Genomic DNA, 17,893 nt, shown 5'->3' on the forward strand with positions numbered 1-17,893 from the left:
TAAACAGTCTGTTTTTTAGGGAATATATCACAGTTTTTAAGTATCTTCTGAAGCATGAGTGAAGTTAATTGGAATGAGGCTCGTTCAAGAGGCAGCCACTTATTTATTTTTTTAACTCACTTGGCTCATACCCCAAAGAAAAGCCCAAAGAAAGAACGTAGGTTATAAACTGACTTACAGTCTCTTTTCCACTCTGAAGCGCCACGTTTTAAGAACAGTTTAAAATACTGCCTTGGAAAAAAGCACCCCTCTCAGCCGCGTTTCGCGGTTCCCCCTGCCAAGTTCCTTTCCCATGGAAATGGTCTGCCTGTTCCGCGAGTAACACAGGTGCAGGTTTCTTAGGAAGACCCAGAAAGAGCACAAGGCACTTTTTGAACCCGTTTCAGTGAGCTGGGAACACAGAAGACGGCATTCACTGCGCTGGCACATCTGAACTTACTCCGTACACGCTCCCACTGACCTCTGCATCTGTCTCTTGCCTCCACCTACAGAACAATACTTGAATCATGACGATCATAACTTTTTATGACAGTGGGAAAACTGCAATATTCTCCACAAGTTCACTCCACCCTGCACATAAAACTGCTCAGAGGTTCAACCATAAAGCAAACTATCTTCTTTGAAGTTCGACTTAAAGCCCTGCGCATGTTATAAAGCTGATCTGAAAAAATGCAGCGTATTAACATTTTACATAACCACACTCATGGAAAGCATCATTCGTTAATCATTTGGTGCGACTGTTGACAAAAGCAAGTTAGGTCAGAAAGTATCTGGGTAACAAAACTCTTTACAGGTGAGCTCAGGTTACCCACAAACACCAAATTCACATACCACCAAATATATTCCAGTCATGCTCCACTTTCCCTGAGGTTCGTTTGCTGCAGAGCCCACAGTAGCATTACCATTATCATTTCAACTAATTTAGTCACTGATCCACAACTCCCTCCACCTTTCTCTCTCCAGCAACATGCAGACTATCTCCACAAAACGCAAAGAAAGCAGCTGCAAACCTTAGACTAAAAAAAAATATAAAATAAAAATCTGCAAATTGAGCTACAGTAGCAGTTGCTAGGTGCCTTCTAAAACCTTCACTAATTGCTAGGACTGGGTTTCTACTGAAGATGCTTGCTGCAGTGGTAGAGGGGTTCAATCCTGTTTTCACAAGAGAACTTCTAAAACCACAGGCTGCGTGTCTGCAACAGCAAGTATTTGTATTCTGTGCACAAATCAGATTATGTGTACACACACCATCCTCACTAGTCTTCAAGCAGATGAATCCCACCAGGCCACGCTACCTTTCCAAATGCCAGAGCCATCGGGTCGGGTACCCTGCTTTCTGCTGATGTGCACCACATCCTTTTGAGGAGAACTGGCTTACTGTGTCAAAAGGCACCCACATTAGAAAAGTGTTTTTATCTGTAAATGAAAGCAAATGTATGCTAACATGAAGCAAAATTCTAGAGAAAACCATGCAGTATGCAGCTTTCACGCCCTAGCAAACGGCAGGAGGTTCAGGGGAAAGCCAGGCTGCTAGGCAATACTAAGCATGCAACATTGCCAGCAGACCTCCCGTGCACCCTTCTCTATTGCAAGCTGCACCAAGTGAATTAGCACCAGATGGACAAGATAACAGCTCTGAAGAGACCATCAGAAGGATTCTTGTGGATTTCAATTACCTGCACTGCCCCATAAAGAGTAAATTCTGCTTACAACTATTGCTGGTAATGTCATGGAAAAGAGCCCCACCATTCAAACACAGGATGGATCCTTACGACAAAGATTCAAAGAGCTGATCTAACCAGAGACCGTAAGTGGTGACGGTGTTGCAGAAGAGGTAATGAGCCATTAGTGGTAAGCACAACAGGCATACAACAGCAGACCCAAGCTGCCAGCACCCCAAATTCTCATCCCTAGAAGAAGTCTCCATGCCCTCAGATCCTTCACCTCCCAACGCTACTGCAGCTTCACTCCGTTTTCAAGTGCTTTCCTCCCACCATGCAAAAATAAGGCCCAGATCTGGAGAGGGAGATGAAGATGCAGGATGATCTCAGAGATAACGAGAAAGGCAGGAACAGACGGGAGGGAACATCAAAAGGCAGACAGGCTAAAATTAGAGACAAGAATCCTGGATGAGGAGGACCAAGGCAAGAGCAGAGAGTCAAACAGAACCTCTATCAGATGAGGCTCCCGGGAAGGGGGAGGGACAGACAGAAGGGAGAAGAAATATTATGGTGGGTGAAGTAGGGGAAGCTAGCAGACAGAACAGACTGCAGAAGTAAAGTCAGCATTTTAAGACTACAACCTGTAGCTTTCTAACTAAGGAGCACTACTCAGCACACCAGGAAAAAGCCACAAAGTTGACTTCTCATCTGATCTCCCCTGGATGCAGGCTAACTCAAAGGCAATTCAGCTCTCACCACAGAACAAGTTTAACACCCCGGTACCAGTGCTGATCACAGGGGAAGGCAATTTAATTTGCCACCGTCACCCACAACAGAGAGCAGCTCTGAGTAACGCAGGGCACCTCAGATCCTGGTCAGAAAGCCAGAAGCCTTCTGGACTGCTGGCAAGATGGAGAGCATCAAACAGATCAGAGACCAGGACAGTCATTGCACGGTACCCCAACGCGTGCCAAGAGACAGGCTACAGCAAGGAAGGAAACTAGAAAAGATACAGCAGTTATCAGCTATCCTGATTGTCAAAACTAGCATATTCTCACATGTTCTTTCTGAGTTGGTAGGACAAGAAACCGTACAAGTTGGAATAAAAAGGTCAACGTTCAAGGAGAACAGGCTTTCGTCTTCAAACCTGGCTAGTGCATTCAGCTCTTGGACTGCTCAGAAAGGTAAAGTTTGACACACAAAAATACCCAGCGTTGCTCATTACAGACCTACAATCTAGTTCGGATAAATGTATCTGCCTGTGCCTAGCTGCAAGATGAAACCAAGGAGACAGCTAGCTATGGGAAGCAGCCAAACCCTGTAACTAGAACACCAGCTCACCCAGTGGTATTTAAACAACCATAGCACAACCATGAGCAGGATGTTTGTTTCCACACACACCCCCTTCCACGCATCTACCTATATCTCTTCCCAGCATCAGCACAGCTAATCTCATCCATCTATCTAAAGATATAACTATAGCAGTACTTTATAAATAGGCTTACTTATTCGGTCCATCCAAGACCTGACGCAACAGCAGAACAACAGTCAGTGCAGCAAGCGGTGTGTGTTACGACAACACTGACATTTCACAATCTGCAACAGCCATCATCCTGCATAACATGGAAAACACCAGACTGAAAGTGTAAAGTCTACCCAAAAGATTACTGCTTTTCTCAGGATACAGTCACTGCCCCAGTCAGCAGGATATCAGATCTGTTACCTCCTCCCTGTAGAAGGCAGCTATCAAGAGACCATTCCCAACAGAGAACTTCTTGGAAATGTATCTTGGCTCCTCCTGGACCTAACCAGCCTGCAGAAAACCCAGCTACTTACTAGTAATGTGGAGCTCCTGGTACAACTTGTTTACACAGAGCAGGTCATAGGATAGGCTGGAAGGTGTAAGCAGGATATAGTTTTTATGGCTCTGAACTCCTGCCCAGATAAGCTGATAATGCTCTGTGCTCAGGAGGAGGGGGAGCACTTTCATATGTGCTTTATTTAAAATGAAGATGCACCATGAACTGCAGTTAAGCATTTTATACTTAATAATGAAGTTTCCATTCACCTTATTCTCCTTTAAAGCTATTTAATGTTTTGGGGGTTTTTTAGGAGTTCCTTATTATGCACACTTTCATTTCATATCGAGATATTCAGAGCAGCACAGTACTTTCAAAACCTAGCTCTTCAGCCTCTTGCTGCACAAGCTGTCAAGCCCTCAGGGACAGGCTGCCTCTGGATTGTGGTGAATTTTTTAGAGGGAAACATCTCCCTTCTTTGCCATGCCTGCGATACAATTTTAGCAGCTTTATGCTGCTCTAAAGGTAAATTATTTTAGACCTTTTCTATACTGCAAAGATGTCAGCCTCTTAAAAAAAAAAATAGAGCCAGCTTCCTTCCGTGTTTACTTCCCCTCCCTCCCCTGATTACCCACAGCCATTTAACCACCCCACCGTGACACTCCCCACCCCCAGACGCTGATGTCCTCAGCTGAGGACCTGAAGCCTACCACTCAAACAAGAACCACCTTAACATTTTTCTCAGAGCAAATCCAATACAATGCAAGAGAAAAGCAGGTGCTTTCTCACTGTTCCTAAGTGAGAAAAACATCAGTTCCCTCAGTACAAAGCTGAGACAAAGCTTCTTTTACACATACTAAAAAGTTTTCTACCCATCCAATTTTCAAAGTCTGTAAATTTTGTTGCTAAAGAAGGAACAGGCATGCATTTTAGTCACATATGAACCCAGCGCCAGCATGAACACTCTTGCACCTAACAGCAGAATTAATATTTCAATGTTTCCATGAAATACCAAATGTTGTAACCTCTGGTTTACTAATTCAAACGCAATATACAATCAATAGCTTGCTCCTGCCACTGCAATAATTTACAGTGGAAGATTTATTTTAAAAATACTCATCGGATAAGTTTGGTTTTCTTGGATACAGAGGAAGAAAGGCTGCCTACAGATTTTTAGAGGATAAATAATTCAATGCATGAATGCCAAGGGCAGTACTGCACACATCCATATGGCAGGGACAATGCAGACAGTAATATATGCTTCACATCACCACCCTGACAGTGCCTTCAACCCTGACCTAGAAAAAAACATCACTTTCTTCTGGCTACAACAGCTAATTCACTCTCTGTCATTGCTACCCCACAACACTAAGGACTACTGCACGCTTTTTGTTTACTTTGAGGTAGCGTCTCCCAATTCCTCGGCCTTCGCAGATTGCAATTTCGCCTCTGTTCACAGCAGCTACACTGCAACGAGTAGAGCAACTTATTCTCATGATGAACTTAAGAAAATGAAAATTAACCAGACGAGACACAGGTTTCAGAAGTCCCCTTTAGGAGCTCATGCCTTTTCACTACCAAAACTGAAAGAGGTAGGAAAACTCAGGACAGTTTCTCATATGTGAGGTCTGGCAAGACGCCGGCGGTGCCCCGAAAAGAGCAGGCGCAGAGGGAGAGGGGAGGCTGTTCCCACCGATGACCAGCACCCATCGTCCACTCGAGCTACTGCACCCCCACTGGGGTGCTGCTGAGCTACGGGGCTCCTGCACCGCGCTCGATGGATGCCAGACCACGTAGATCGTGCCAAAGGCTGCGACAACGCAGAAGAGGGAAGGGGCTGCTCGCCAGGGAAGCCTCCCCTCTTCTCCTCCACGACCCTCATGGCCAGCAAGTCTGCAGTTGCAGTGGTTTCATGCTGCCAAAATTAACTGTACAGACACCACCCTATTTTGGTGGTGACTGGATAGTTTCTCTACATCCTACAGTTTGGGGAAAACATTAAAGAACCAAGAGGAAGAATTCTAGAGCCCAAAATACGTGATATAATTAACTGCACCTTCTAACAGGATTATTTCCTTTCCCGACCCCAATTACTCCTTCAGTTTATTAAAAGAGAACTCATATACGCAGAAATGTTAACACCTTAAAGAGTGACATAAACAGAAGAAAGTCTGAGGGCACCATTATAAACAGAGTTAATGGAACTCAGTGATTGGAAATGCATCTTGAAAGCTGTCAGATCAAAGCAAGATCTTTCTCGTGTAAGGACTGCATTACCCTTGGAGCCACAGAGCTAATACCATCTATAAAAATATTTTGCTCAAATAAGTTAAGAACAGCAGCGTTTCATCTGTCAAAAGGTGCGAGGCTTTTATGGGATTAGCCATTCCACATACAGCATAAAAATTAGAACAGATTTTTAAAAGCCCTCAGCTCAGCTGACGGAGACTACACAGACCAACGTGTGTGCCTGCTTTCTTCACACACGCTACACGCTGAACAGATTTTTCACTGCTATTAGCATTTAAGCTTCTTTTTATTTTTTTTATACACTTGTAAAGGATTACAAATTGGCATCACCTATAACTAGCCACAGATGAAGCTAGCACCACCACCCAGACTCAGACAAATTAAGGTTTTTAAATACCCAACACTTGCATGACAAAATACACCAGAAAACACCGGTTCTCACATGGGAACGCTTGAGAATTCCAGGTACAGTCGAATACACTCAAAACCAGCCCCCAGACCACGGGCACTGACAGCCTTCGCAGCAGGACACCAAAGACAGCATTTTGCCCCAGCATACTTTATTAAGGCTCTAGCTGCACAAAGCCATACCGTTCAGGATGCTTGTGATTTCAAATAATTGACTACACAAGCTTTCCTTCAACATTTATGCGAGTATTTTTTTATGACCGTGCATCAGTGGCATACAAATTACATAACACTTGGCTGAGAATCCCAGTGCTCTGCACCCTCAGAAAAAGCAGCTCTGTGCCGCTAATCTCTCTTGCAGCAAAAAGAAAATATTTAAAAGCTGCATACAAATCATTCCTGTAAAGTGTCGTGCAGACTGTTTTAAATTAGATGGGGTAAAAATATATGCAAGTTTATCACGAAACACTAAAATCTTTGCTATGGAGACACCAGTTTCTCTCCACAGCCTTTTACAACTGAAATACATACAATTCTCACTCATGATGGAGAGAGCAGACAAGCCACCTTTACTAGAGCCTCATCAAAGAAATACGATTAGAAAAACAACCATCATGTAAATATTTCCAAGTATTATTTGCTTTGCTGTACTGAAAAGCAGTAGTACCTGTCACTGCTTGCTATGTACCTACCACCATTAAATCTTAATACCAAAGAAGAATTTCAATCCATAAGGCAGACTGTCAAGCCTGAAATTCAGGTACTCCACACAGAGGGAGGAAGAGGGGCTAACCTTGTAAGAAAGCCGTCACTGGGTAATTTTACAAAATGTAATTAACCAGCTCCGGTCCTGGGCATTTCCTTCCCTCGGAGAAGGATTTCTTCACCAAGTAATTAGACCATCCCAGTTAAGACTCAAGTCACCACAGAACATATTTTCCCCAAAACAAAGCCACATGCATGCTTATAGAAGATTCAAGCACTATTTCAAAAAACACACTGCCATTTCCTCACAGTAACTTAAAGCTCTTCCTAGTTTTTGCCTTCATCACTGCATGGTTCTAAAGCTAACTGAAACCAATACGCCACTGTGGGAGCCCTCAAAATCCTGGTTTTGTTCCCGTACTTGAGACACTTCACTATTACAGAGTATTGCCTTCTTTTAATGTCTAGAAAAGCAGGAGGTAAAAAAATCTTAGTACTTCAAACACATGTCCAAAAGCCACAACATAAAGACAAAGAGTACAGATTAAACGCTGTAAAGATATACTTGTCAGGAACCTTCCTTTGAAGTATCTGCAGGAAACACTGTCATCATGCAGCCATGTTACAATTACACAGTTAAAATAATCACCACCAGTTGTAAGTAGTCCATCTGGTTTACTGAAAAGGGAACACTGCTGGTACAGTATTGATTAACACGACTAGTCTTCACTGACCCCAGAGAAATACATTTGTCTGCTCTACTGAACAGCAGAAGAACGCTGCACGACACTGTGATACACTTAGTTTTGTTTAGCAGCACTTTTGGGGAGTTAGTCAATTAAAACGTAAGTACAAAATAAAATACTCTTAAAAGGTTGTCCACCACACACGAAAGAAGAAATGAAGCCCAGCGCTTTTCTGGAGAGTTTTTTTGGTTTTGGTTTTTTTTGCATTTTCTTCCCCCATCCAAAACCAACAGTCATATTGGACAATCTGTATGTTTAAGTCTGAGAAAACGCTATTACAACATCATGAAAACAAAAAGCGGCACATGAAAAAAATCAATTCACCCCAAGCCACTTTTTTTTACGAAATGGAGATATAGACAAGAGTTCATTTTTAAAAGCAGAAGCAGAACTTAACAGTAAAATCAATTGTGAAACGCTAAACATAACATCTCCAGTTTCCAGCCTGTCAAAGCAGCTAACGCTTACATGACCAGGACTCCTATAATCACTGTTTAAAACAGAAACAAGTGAAAAAATTAGTTGGAAACTGATCGAGTTGTAGGGCACAAACTGAAGGGCTCCTATGTGCTCCAAACTTCAATGTGTTGCTCGCTGTATGGGCAACTCAGCCTGCTGTGAATTTCACAAACCAAACCCTTACCGCTTACTCAGACAAGTCTGGAGGTGATGCAAGCCCCAGCTAGCCTAACAATACAGGTTCACAGCAAACTCCACTGAAGCCCAGACCGCCCTTTTCCAGGGAGGACACAGACAAGATGTGCCCCGGCAAGTTTTATACCTTCCTGCGCTACCTCCTTTAGGACTGACAAGCTCTCCTAGAACCAAAGAGACCTGGAGCATCTCTGCATTAAAGAAAAGCTGAGCTCCACAAGCCCCAGACACACCTAAGCAAGAGCAGACGCCAGGACGGACACGGTATCGCAGACAAGGCTCTGCTTTGGGGGCAGACGCACAAAAGCCATGAGGGTAACTGTGCTTTAGGAGCAGCTCGACCACGCACCCACGGAGGCGCAGACCACCCCTCAGAGCGAGATATTTCCACCACCGAAGCACTTCCCATGGAAAGAAAACAGGTCACGCAGCTTCAGGGCGACGTTTCGCAGGCATAATGAAACGAGGTGCCTAAGAGTTTCCCTGCCGAGACAGAGAAGTCAATGTAGGTCTCGCTCCACATCGCATTTTAAACCCTTCTACCGCACGCCACCACAACCATTTAAAAGTGCTCCAATATACACCTTTAATCTGCCAGTAAATCCATTTTGTAAAAACACCAACTTTTTAAGTTAATCAAGCCAACTGTTTAGTTCCTGGTAGAGCACACACAAAAGAATGTACCGATGCCACTTGAAAACATGAGAGAGTTAATCTCCTTTTCCCTCTCCATGACTCCATGGAGTGTTTTCTTCCCCCAGAAAAAGGAAATAATTGGAGTGATTATATAAAAACGTTCCATTTTCTGAACAAACCAGAAAAAAAGGAAAAATACATTTAACTCCAAGTTCCTTAAATTTAGACAAATTTCAGCGTTTCAGTAAAGCACACAGCCACTACAAAGCATTACATTCACAAGATGTTTTCAGCTAAATATCTTTGCCTACACAGGGAAAAAAAAGAAAAAAAAATGTTCTATACCCAATTTCAGAAGCCATCTCAGGAGGGAATTTTGCTTCAAGAGCTGCCTGGAATGTGTTCTCTGCCTATAGGGCCATGTCCCCAGTGGTAAGAGTACTTTGTGTACAAAACCAGGAGGGGGGAGGAACCCTTTCCTGCAACTGGATATCAAAACAGATCTCCAAGCTTAAGAGTAGAAGCCAATCCACACACACACCGACTCTTGTGCCTCAATGAAGAGGCCGATTTTCAACCCGCACGCACACCCCCCTCGCAGGACAGCTGCTCCCTCTGGGAAAGGGCAGAGGGCATCAAGGGCTCAGCTCATCCCGGCTCCTTTCGAGGCAAGGGGTGGGGGAAGAGCGGCGATTTGCCTTTCTAAACATGCAATCAATCTACCGGACGGGGGGAGGTTAATTCTGGACTGCAGAAGTGCAGCTGTTTTGGGTTGGGATTCTTTTTTTTTTTTTTCCCCTTCCTCTCCCCCCCCCCCCCCCTTTGCTAAGGGGCAAAGGTGTCGAGCAGCCCCTCCACGGCACACAAAGGCTTCTCCGAGGAGAAAAATACCAACCAATTTAAAGATTAAACTAAAAATAAATAAATAAGCGCGGATCAGCCAGGCTGGCTGGCAGCAGTTCGGTTCAGCTCCATCCTCTGCGCACACACACGCAGGGCTAACGCCTACCCGGGGATGATGAAATGGGAAACGGAAATTACCATTTCAGACAACTTTTGGTATTGTTCCTCCCAGCGCAGCGCTCACCCCAAAATGCGTGCTCCCCTCCCGCCTCCCCCGCCGCACCTCTGCACGCTGCCGTGTGCCCCCACACACAAAAAAAAAAAAAAAAACAAAAAAAAACAAAAAAAAAAAACGGGGGGGGGACCCACTCCGCGGCCTCGACCCAGACCCCCGCATTCCTCCCACCCCGCAGTGCACCCCACAAGCCCCCGCACCCCTAAATATTCACCACCCCCCAAGCTCTCTCTGCAGCTTCCCCCCCTCAAACCCTCCTCACCTCAGCCAGCCCCCTCCACCCCTCCCCTTCCAGCGACCCCCCACACACGGTTCTCCCCTCTCCTCCTCCCCAACAGTGTGTCCCCCCCCAAAAAAAAAAAAAAAAAAACACGTACATCTTCTTCTCAACCCCGGTAAGTAGCTCTCTCCCCTCAGCCCGACCCCGTACTGCCTCTCCCCCGCAAACACCCCCCTCTCCACTCTCGGTACCCCCTCTCTCGGCCCCTCTACCCGCACACACACACACACCCCCGGCCCTTACCGGCGCTCCGGGCTCAGCGGGCCGAAGGCAGCCTCGCGGGGGAGCGAGGCCTGCGGCTCCGCCGCATAGAGGAGGCGGCGGGGGGGAGAGGGAGGGAGGAAGGGGAAGAGGGGGAAGGGGCTGCTGCTAGCAGCGGCGGCGGTGGTGGTGGTGGTAGTAGCGGTGGTGGTCGTGCGGCGGAGGGGGGGCGGCGGAGCGGGACTAGCGGAGGGGGCGCGGGCAGTGGCGGCGGCGCCTCCCGGCCGCGCGCTCCATGGCCCCGCCGCGCTCGGCCTCGGCCTTCGGCTCGCAGCGCTACCGCCCGCCCGCCCGCCCGATCGATCGGCCACCGCTGAGACGTTGCCGTTCATTGGCCCGCCGCGTCGGCTCGCCCCATTGGTTGGAGAGAGGGGTACGCGCCGCCGTGACGTCAGCGCGCCGCCGCCGGTGAGGGTAGAGGCGGGGAGGAAGGGGGGGGGAGTGGTGCTGCGGAGACGCGGTTTCCCCTCCCTCGCCGCGCGCGAGGGCTGACGGGAGCGGGGAGGCGGGGCCGAGAGGGGAGGCGGTTGCCATTGGCCGGCGTATCTCGGCGGCGCGGCGGTTTATTGGTGGGTTCTCGGGAGGTCGTGAGAGCGGTGGTGCTTCCGGGGTGGGGCTTGCGCCTGTAGCGTCGAGCACCGGGGTGGAGTGGAGTGGAGCGGAGCGGCCCCGGTCCCCTCGGCCTCCGGAGGTACGTGTGGGGCGCGTTGAGCTGCCGCTCCGCCTGGCGGGTAGAGGGACGGAGCGGTTGTGCTCACCCGCTGCGGGGGCTGCCCCGTCTTTGCGCCAGACACCGCGAACGAGCACCTACCTCTTCCCCCTCTGGTTCTCCGTGATGGCGGAGGGAGGGGGGGGGGGGGGGGGTCGGTGCCCCGCGTGTTGGCGCGGTGAGGCGCTGAGGGGCAAAACGCCACCTTGGTGGGTGCTGGGTGGGCGTTTGCTCTCGCTGCCGGGGCAGCGGCGGGGGGTCACACGTTATTGCACTTTTTGCTCCGGAGATAACGGGCATTAATTCTCTATTTTCATCCCACCTTCACCCGCTGCGTCCGCGCTGGCTGGGCACTGCGCTCGGAAGAGACACCGTGCTGCAAACCGCTTTGTGTTTTGGGGCTGAACTCCTTCCCGAGGTTCTCGTTAAACGTTCTGGGTGCCAAAGGTTTGTTTTTGCTTTCAGGAGACACCGTGTTAACGAGGAACTCCTTTTGGAAGTTATTTATGTAAGGTGTTGTTTCTGCGTAGCTGCCACAGCAGATGAAGAAGGAGGGATCACACAGGTGAAGTTCTAGATTGGTGTACCCCCCCAACCCCCCCCAAATGCCCTGGTTGGAGCTGGGGGTGCTGAGGGCCAGCTGCGGTGCAGGGGCTAGCTCAGCTCTCCTGCCATCCCTAGGGAAAGGCTGCCAAGTGTGGCTTTTCCACCAGGCCCCAGCAGTCTCCCTGGTACATCAAAATGGGCCGTGCTCCTGTCGTGCAGAAAACAGACTCCACAATCAGTGAGATTGTAAAGTAGGTATGTTCATTCAGCGCTGGGCGGCATGGGGGCTAGTCCCACCAAAGTCGTGCGCGCGCGACTCGGCAGTTCGCCTCAAGTTTATACAGTCAGGTATTACATATTTACAATACACCTATACATATGCATGACCTATCCCCGCTCCATATTAAAATTAGCTCCAAGAGGTTATTTCCATAGTCCCCTCCCAACTGCGCCTGCGCAGGGCCTCTTTATGGTGGTCGTCTGGTGGTCGCAGAGATGAAGATAGATGACTCCTCTTCGTCACCGCTAGTAACCTTTTTCCTTGCGCAGGCTCAGTGATTTCTTGGTATTCAGCCAAGCAGCAAGACCAGGCTTAGCTGGCTCTCGGGGCCTGCTCCTGCTTCTTATCAAGGACTGTCTTTACCTCATTGGCTGGTTCTTGGCACCAGCTCTTATCAAGGACTGTCCCTACCTCAGCTAATTTCAACAATGTAAGCACTAAACATCTTCTTTCACCCCCCTTTATTATGTCTACTAAGACTCTTTTGACTCCCCTTGTCTCACTCCCTCTTGGCCCTGGGAGGGCTCACTTACTCCTGACCAGGCTGTGTTGGTTGTGCCTGGGTTTTGGTTTGTTGGGGTTTTTTTCCTGTGATCCATTCAAGTGCTGATTGCATAATAAGAGAGGCTTTTGTGCCGGTTTTATTTACAGGGTCTCTTCTAAACAGCCAAAACCTTGGCTCTCTGAACGAGGATGGTCATTCTTGCTGGATGAGCCTCCTGCCTTTGTCCTGCTGGGCTTATGGAAGTGGCAGAAGTAAGTGCGGGCATGCTTAAGTGTGCTGCCCAGGCACGCAGCCGTGTGAGGCTCGGTTCCTGTACTCAAGACAGTGCTGCTGGTGCCTATCCTCCTCCCTGCGTGCCTCGAGCCCTGGCAAGGCTGCAGGATCTCCTCCTGATAGTCACTGTGTTACATTTGTGCTCTCCAGCACCAAGGTAACTCCAAAAGTGCTAGTCCATCCTGTTACTTAAACACAGCTCCCCATGCCTGAGCTCAGTACAACCCTTCTGCAGAACAGGAATGCTTGTTGTGTGTCTATTTCATACCACACATCTAGTGCCAGAGCCCCTTCATGCCATCAAGGTAAACCAAAATCTGTGGGATCCCCTGGGAAGAATCCTGTTTACAGGGCAGATCTTCACAGCAAGTACAAAGTGGGGACATGTGCACAGCTCCCTGCCCAGACCGGGTGGCTTGGGTGCCCTGGTGTGGGTGGCAGCTGCCTGCACAGCTGTGTCACTGCAGTTTGTTTTGGTTGTTGAGGATGGGGAACCCTTGAGCCAGCAGCTCTACTGGTGACCTCATCAGTAATTGTTCTGGTTTTTTAACACACCCCCACTTCTTCCAAGAGTGCAGCCCATAACTCTGATTGCTTTTTTGGCATTTGCAATGCCACTTGGAGTCGCACATTTGGCAGCCTTAAGGATTGTTCTCATGTGCTGAGGATGCCAGTAGTCCCCCAGGAAGAAAAATCTCTTTGCTGGGCTCAGTAGTGATGAAGGAGAGGCTCAGGAGCACGTGTCCAACTTCACTGTTAAGTAACAGCATGAGAGAGATTTATTCTGAGCCTGTTAAGCTGGTCCTGTGTTCTACTTAGGCTTAGTCTTTTTATCTCTACCCATCTTTCTCCTCCATAAGACCTACTAAACCAGTCAAAAGAAAGGTTGTTGGGGGTTTTTTTTGTCCTTCTTTCCATTAAGCTTCTTGTCATACTTCACTGAAAACACTGCAGATACATGTTTGCCCCTCTGGTGCCTCTGAGTGAGTAGATGAGAAGGGAAATATGTTTTTTCATTTCCTAATTATAGTTGGCTGTACCTGCTTCCTTGTCAGCCTTGAATGTCATCCAGGTCACGGATCCAGTGCTGGGGAGGAAGTTAAATCCTTTCTGTGTCATCCTGACCTTTTTCTATTTGAACACAATAGCGTGGACTATCAACCTATTTCAGGGAGGGACATTAAAAGCACTTGGTGAAAGAAAGCTAACAGTGGGGGTGGGGGGAGATGATTTCAGCTGGGGGTTGTTCTGCTGTTTTTCTGGGTGAGACTCCTGTGATGAGGATGTTTAACCTGCTTGGATTTGTTACCCTGGGATGGTTTTGCTCCTCACAACTTAATTGCAATACTTAAGAGGAAAAGAAAACAATAAACTATCGTTAATTGTTGAGTACCTTTATCCTTCACTAAAGGTTGTGAGCTCTCAAATCCTAAAATAAAACAAATATTCTGGTGCTGAGGAGGAAAGAGAACATTGCATGAGGGAAGAGAAATTAGGCCACTTGGGGAATGTGCTTTCAGGCCTATTTCTGTCTGTCACAGCAAACTAAAAGGACACTGACTTTGGGGAAGAGAGCTCTGTGACCCTTTGGTCCTTGCTCTGTTACTCTTTCCCTGGTGAACTCTGGAGCTGGCATCTGTGTCAGCTGCACACCTGTTTTTTGCAACCTGTGGGGGAACCATATTCATCCCACTACTTCAGCTGAGCTGCCTTGCAGCTCTATAGCAACTGTCTCATGATGGAAGGAACAGTTTCGTCAACCATAAGGTCAAAAATACCTGGTCTGTGTTAATGTGGGTGCAGTTCTCTGCTGATTCAGCTCCTATCACGATGTAAAGATGGGAATCTATTTTTAATAGATTAGACAATGTGTGACTTATGACTACTACAGTCACACATCAGGGTAAATCCTCTGCCACCAGTCAAGTGCCAACATCAGAGGCCAGGAGAATGAAACTTTAGAAGAACTTTGATTAGAAGACCTTTACTTTAAGCCTGGCTTATGTTTTAATTAATGTCATCTATTAACATTTTGAAAAGAGATGGTTTTGGCAAACAAGACAGCCATTTAGAAAGGCAGCCATTTGGAAAGCCAGCAAGGAGTACAGCTAATGCTCTTGGTACTGCAGCAGCAACCTTCCTAACGCTGCACACAATCTTGTTTTTCTTAAATAAAACTACTTTCAAGCCATCCTTGGTTTTGTTTTTTATTGTTGTTGTTGTTAAAGGACAACTCCAACTTAAAACAAGCCCTTCTGCCTGTGATACCATTAAGAAATAAGAAAATGGGCTTTCACGTGCTTTACAATGAGGTGGTTGCTCACAGCTCTGCAAGATGCGATTAAATAATAATGCTAAACTAATGCAACAGCTCACTTGTACCAAAATTGGCATTTTTCTGAGGGCTTAACTCCTTGATGCAGCCCACTGTGTAATCAGCTGACTCCCAGCAAAGCACCAGGACTGCACGCTGGGATGCAGGACAGGCAGAGCCGGCAAACCAGGAGCTGACTTAGCTCCTGTGCTACACCATGCCCTTGGCCTGCACAGGCAGCAGTATTTTTTGACCCCTGAAAGCTTTGAGCTGCTCTTGGGGATATTAAGTGTATTTACATGGTTCCCTGCAGGACCTTATGCCTATGTGAATAGTAAGTCCACAGAGCTTTAGGCCTCCTGCATCCCTAAGAGAAGGATGCTTTCCGATGGTAGTGGTCCCCTGCTGCTGGGTAAATGCCTCGTATTGATGTTCTAGGCGTGAACTCCTGACCGTCCTGTTCTAATTACTGTTTTTATGATTCCTAATGACAGGCTTTAGGTTCCTAGTCTGCTTACGGATTTCAGGGGTGTGGAGTGACAGTTGCTCGCCCAGAGCTTACTGACCTCCCCCAGTCTGCGGGGTTTGGAGATGACTTCAGCCACCTCCCCTACGCAGATGGATTCCTGGGCTTCTCCTGAGCTCTGCATGCTTCAGCAGCTCTCCAGGGAGCACACTCCCGTGGAGCAATCTGCTCATTCATGGCCTTTGAGTCACAAACAAGCTATTTCCTTCTTCCAGCTCTACCCCTGCAAGCTAAGCTGAGAGGTACCCATGTCACTCTGTCAGAGCGTTGCTCCTTCTTGCCTGTATTTACTTTGCTTTTCTAGCAATTCGTAAGCTGTGACTGGCAGACGGTTCAGCCGCTGCTGCTGTATGGCTGATTCCCTGTGATCCCCTGCCTATAGCCATCTGTCACCCACCTATCTTAAACTCCCCTGTCTTTAGAGGTGACTCAAAGATAAAAGTTTGTACCCCAGCACTGTGTCCCAGTTATGCTTTAAGCCCATCAGCTGCCTCACTGTGGGGCTAGGGTGCCCTCCTTTCCCCTGGGGAGGACCAGTTTAAGTAAGTGCCATGCTGCCCTCTGCACAGGAGCAGGTTGGGAAGTGGGTCTGGCAACGGCAGCAGGAAGCACTGGAACTTGCAGTGATCCCAAGCTGTTCCTGGAGGAATAGGTGTGATGGTTTTGGAATGGCTCATATAAAAAGGCTATCTGCTGAACAGATCTTTCCCTGGTGAGGAGTTTCACTGTGCTCGAGGGACAGACGCATGGTCTTTTAAGCATGTCCTTTGTTCCCGAGCCTAAGGCTTTCCTCGATACTTGGCCTTGCTATGCTGAAGGGGATCATCTATCCCTTGACCTTGACTTGTCATCTGCAAAGAAGTCATCTGAAAAAAAATAAAAATCTGGTACATGACAGAGATGCACACTGCTGAAGGGTGCTGGAACACTCTGGGGCCTCCTAGCCAGCGCCAAGCTGTGCATTTTTGTCCTGCCACAGAGAAGTCCTCGCTTGCACTGCTGGGTGGCTAACAGCAATTTTTCAACTTTTAAATAGAAGTCTGAATTTACCTTCTAGCAGCTTCGGCTCTACATTTAATCCTTTGATTCATTATTGATGTGAAGTCTGTTGGTGGCGTGGTGGCCACTTGACTCCAGGTATCCATTCACTCAGTTTGCAGAGTGCCGTGTTGAAATGAATCTGAGCGAAGCTTGGGAGGGGGGGGACTGGTGGCACCCTGCAAGGAGCTTCCTGAGACTTAGGGGGCAAAAGCAAGGGTGGCAAGCCTGTCTTACAGGGAGCATGAAAACAGGAGATGCAAGTTCTCAGACACAGCAGAGCTGACGGCTGTGTTGGCTGTGGAAACTGATTTCTCTCGTCCTGAAAAATACAAGATTGGGCTGCTAATGCTGCTTTCCTGTTCCTAACCTGCTCAGGAGATAAACCAGGGATTTCAGACTCCAATCCAGCACCTTTCCCCAGTAGTAAATACACGTGGCATTACTGAGTGATGTCATGGCTGGAGCACATCCCAGCGAGGCCAAGCCTGGATCAGGTTATATCTGTCTTCTCAGAATATTGGCTTACTCCCAAAGGAGCATATTGCCAGTCCAAGGGCAGTGACTGAGGCCACCTTTCCCAAGGTCATCTCTCGCACACACAGAGAGGACAGCACTCGCTTCCGCGTACGCAGCACAGCCTGAGCCACCCACGCAAAAGTCGCAGTGCAGCCATGGCAGTTGCTGGCTGCATGTAGGGCAAAACTTCTTGACTTTCCTTTCTGGCATCACTTTGTGTTGGCACCAGTGAGGCAAGGACCCCCAGCCCTCCTTCCTGGTGCTTCATCATCCGGTTGCCTTTGAGGTACAGCATGAAAGGAGGAATAGGAATCACGTTAACTCCAGCTACGTGGTGCGTCTGTAAATAACTAGTCCTCATAGTTCAGTATGGTTTTGTCACATCGAGGCTTACATCTTCTGGCTGGGAGCATCGCAGCGAGAGCCCAGCTGCCCTACAGACCTGAAATGCTGCTTGTTTCAGTTAGTGAGCCCACCCAGACTCAGCTGGGTGGTCTTCTGTGCTGGAGTTTGGACCCACTCAGCTTTCATTGCCCTCCGTCATTAAATGGGTGCAAGTTTGTCTTCACTGAAGCTGGAGCGAAGCTGTAAGGCAGGCATAATGAAACCCATTTGGCTCGCTCTCAGGTCAGCCTGGCAGAAGTCGGTAAAGTCCTGTCTAAGCAAACTGCACCGCTTCACTTCTAATCAGGCTGTAGTTCTATT

The 17,893-nt window shown here is 47.9% G+C and overlaps 1 protein-coding gene and 1 long non-coding RNA gene across 7 annotated transcripts in view; one reads left to right on the forward strand and one right to left on the reverse strand.

Annotated features, from left to right (window-relative positions):
* Window positions 1-10,763, reverse strand: part of ANKRD11 (ankyrin repeat domain containing 11) — a 159,981-nt gene extending 149,218 nt beyond the window's left edge. For 3 of the 5 annotated variants that reach the window (XM_049806430.1, XM_049806426.1, XM_049806427.1), the window contains exon 1: window positions 10,461-10,763. The gene's annotated coding sequence lies outside the window, so the exon portion shown is untranslated. Of the gene's footprint in view, window positions 1-3,166; window positions 3,358-9,204; window positions 9,511-10,460 lie in introns of those variants that run through there. The other 2 variants (XM_049806429.1, XM_049806428.1) reach the window with 2 other exon arrangements.
* A 308-nt stretch (window positions 10,764-11,071) lies between these two features.
* LOC126041159 (uncharacterized) lies at window positions 11,072-14,988 on the forward strand. 2 transcript variants are annotated; one of them, XR_007506771.1, is made up of 5 exons: window positions 11,072-11,169; window positions 11,653-11,752; window positions 11,869-11,988; window positions 12,283-12,443; window positions 12,665-14,988. It is a non-coding gene; the product is annotated as an uncharacterized LOC126041159 (long non-coding RNA). The 2 variants fall into 2 exon arrangements; XR_007506772.1 differs by having other exon boundaries at window positions 11,901-11,988.
* Window positions 14,989-17,893: the final 2,905 nt, after the last annotated feature.

Source organism: Accipiter gentilis, chromosome 7, assembly GCF_929443795.1.
Source record: "Accipiter gentilis chromosome 7, bAccGen1.1, whole genome shotgun sequence".
NCBI classification, from domain to species: Eukaryota; Metazoa; Chordata; class Aves; order Accipitriformes; family Accipitridae; genus Astur; species Astur gentilis.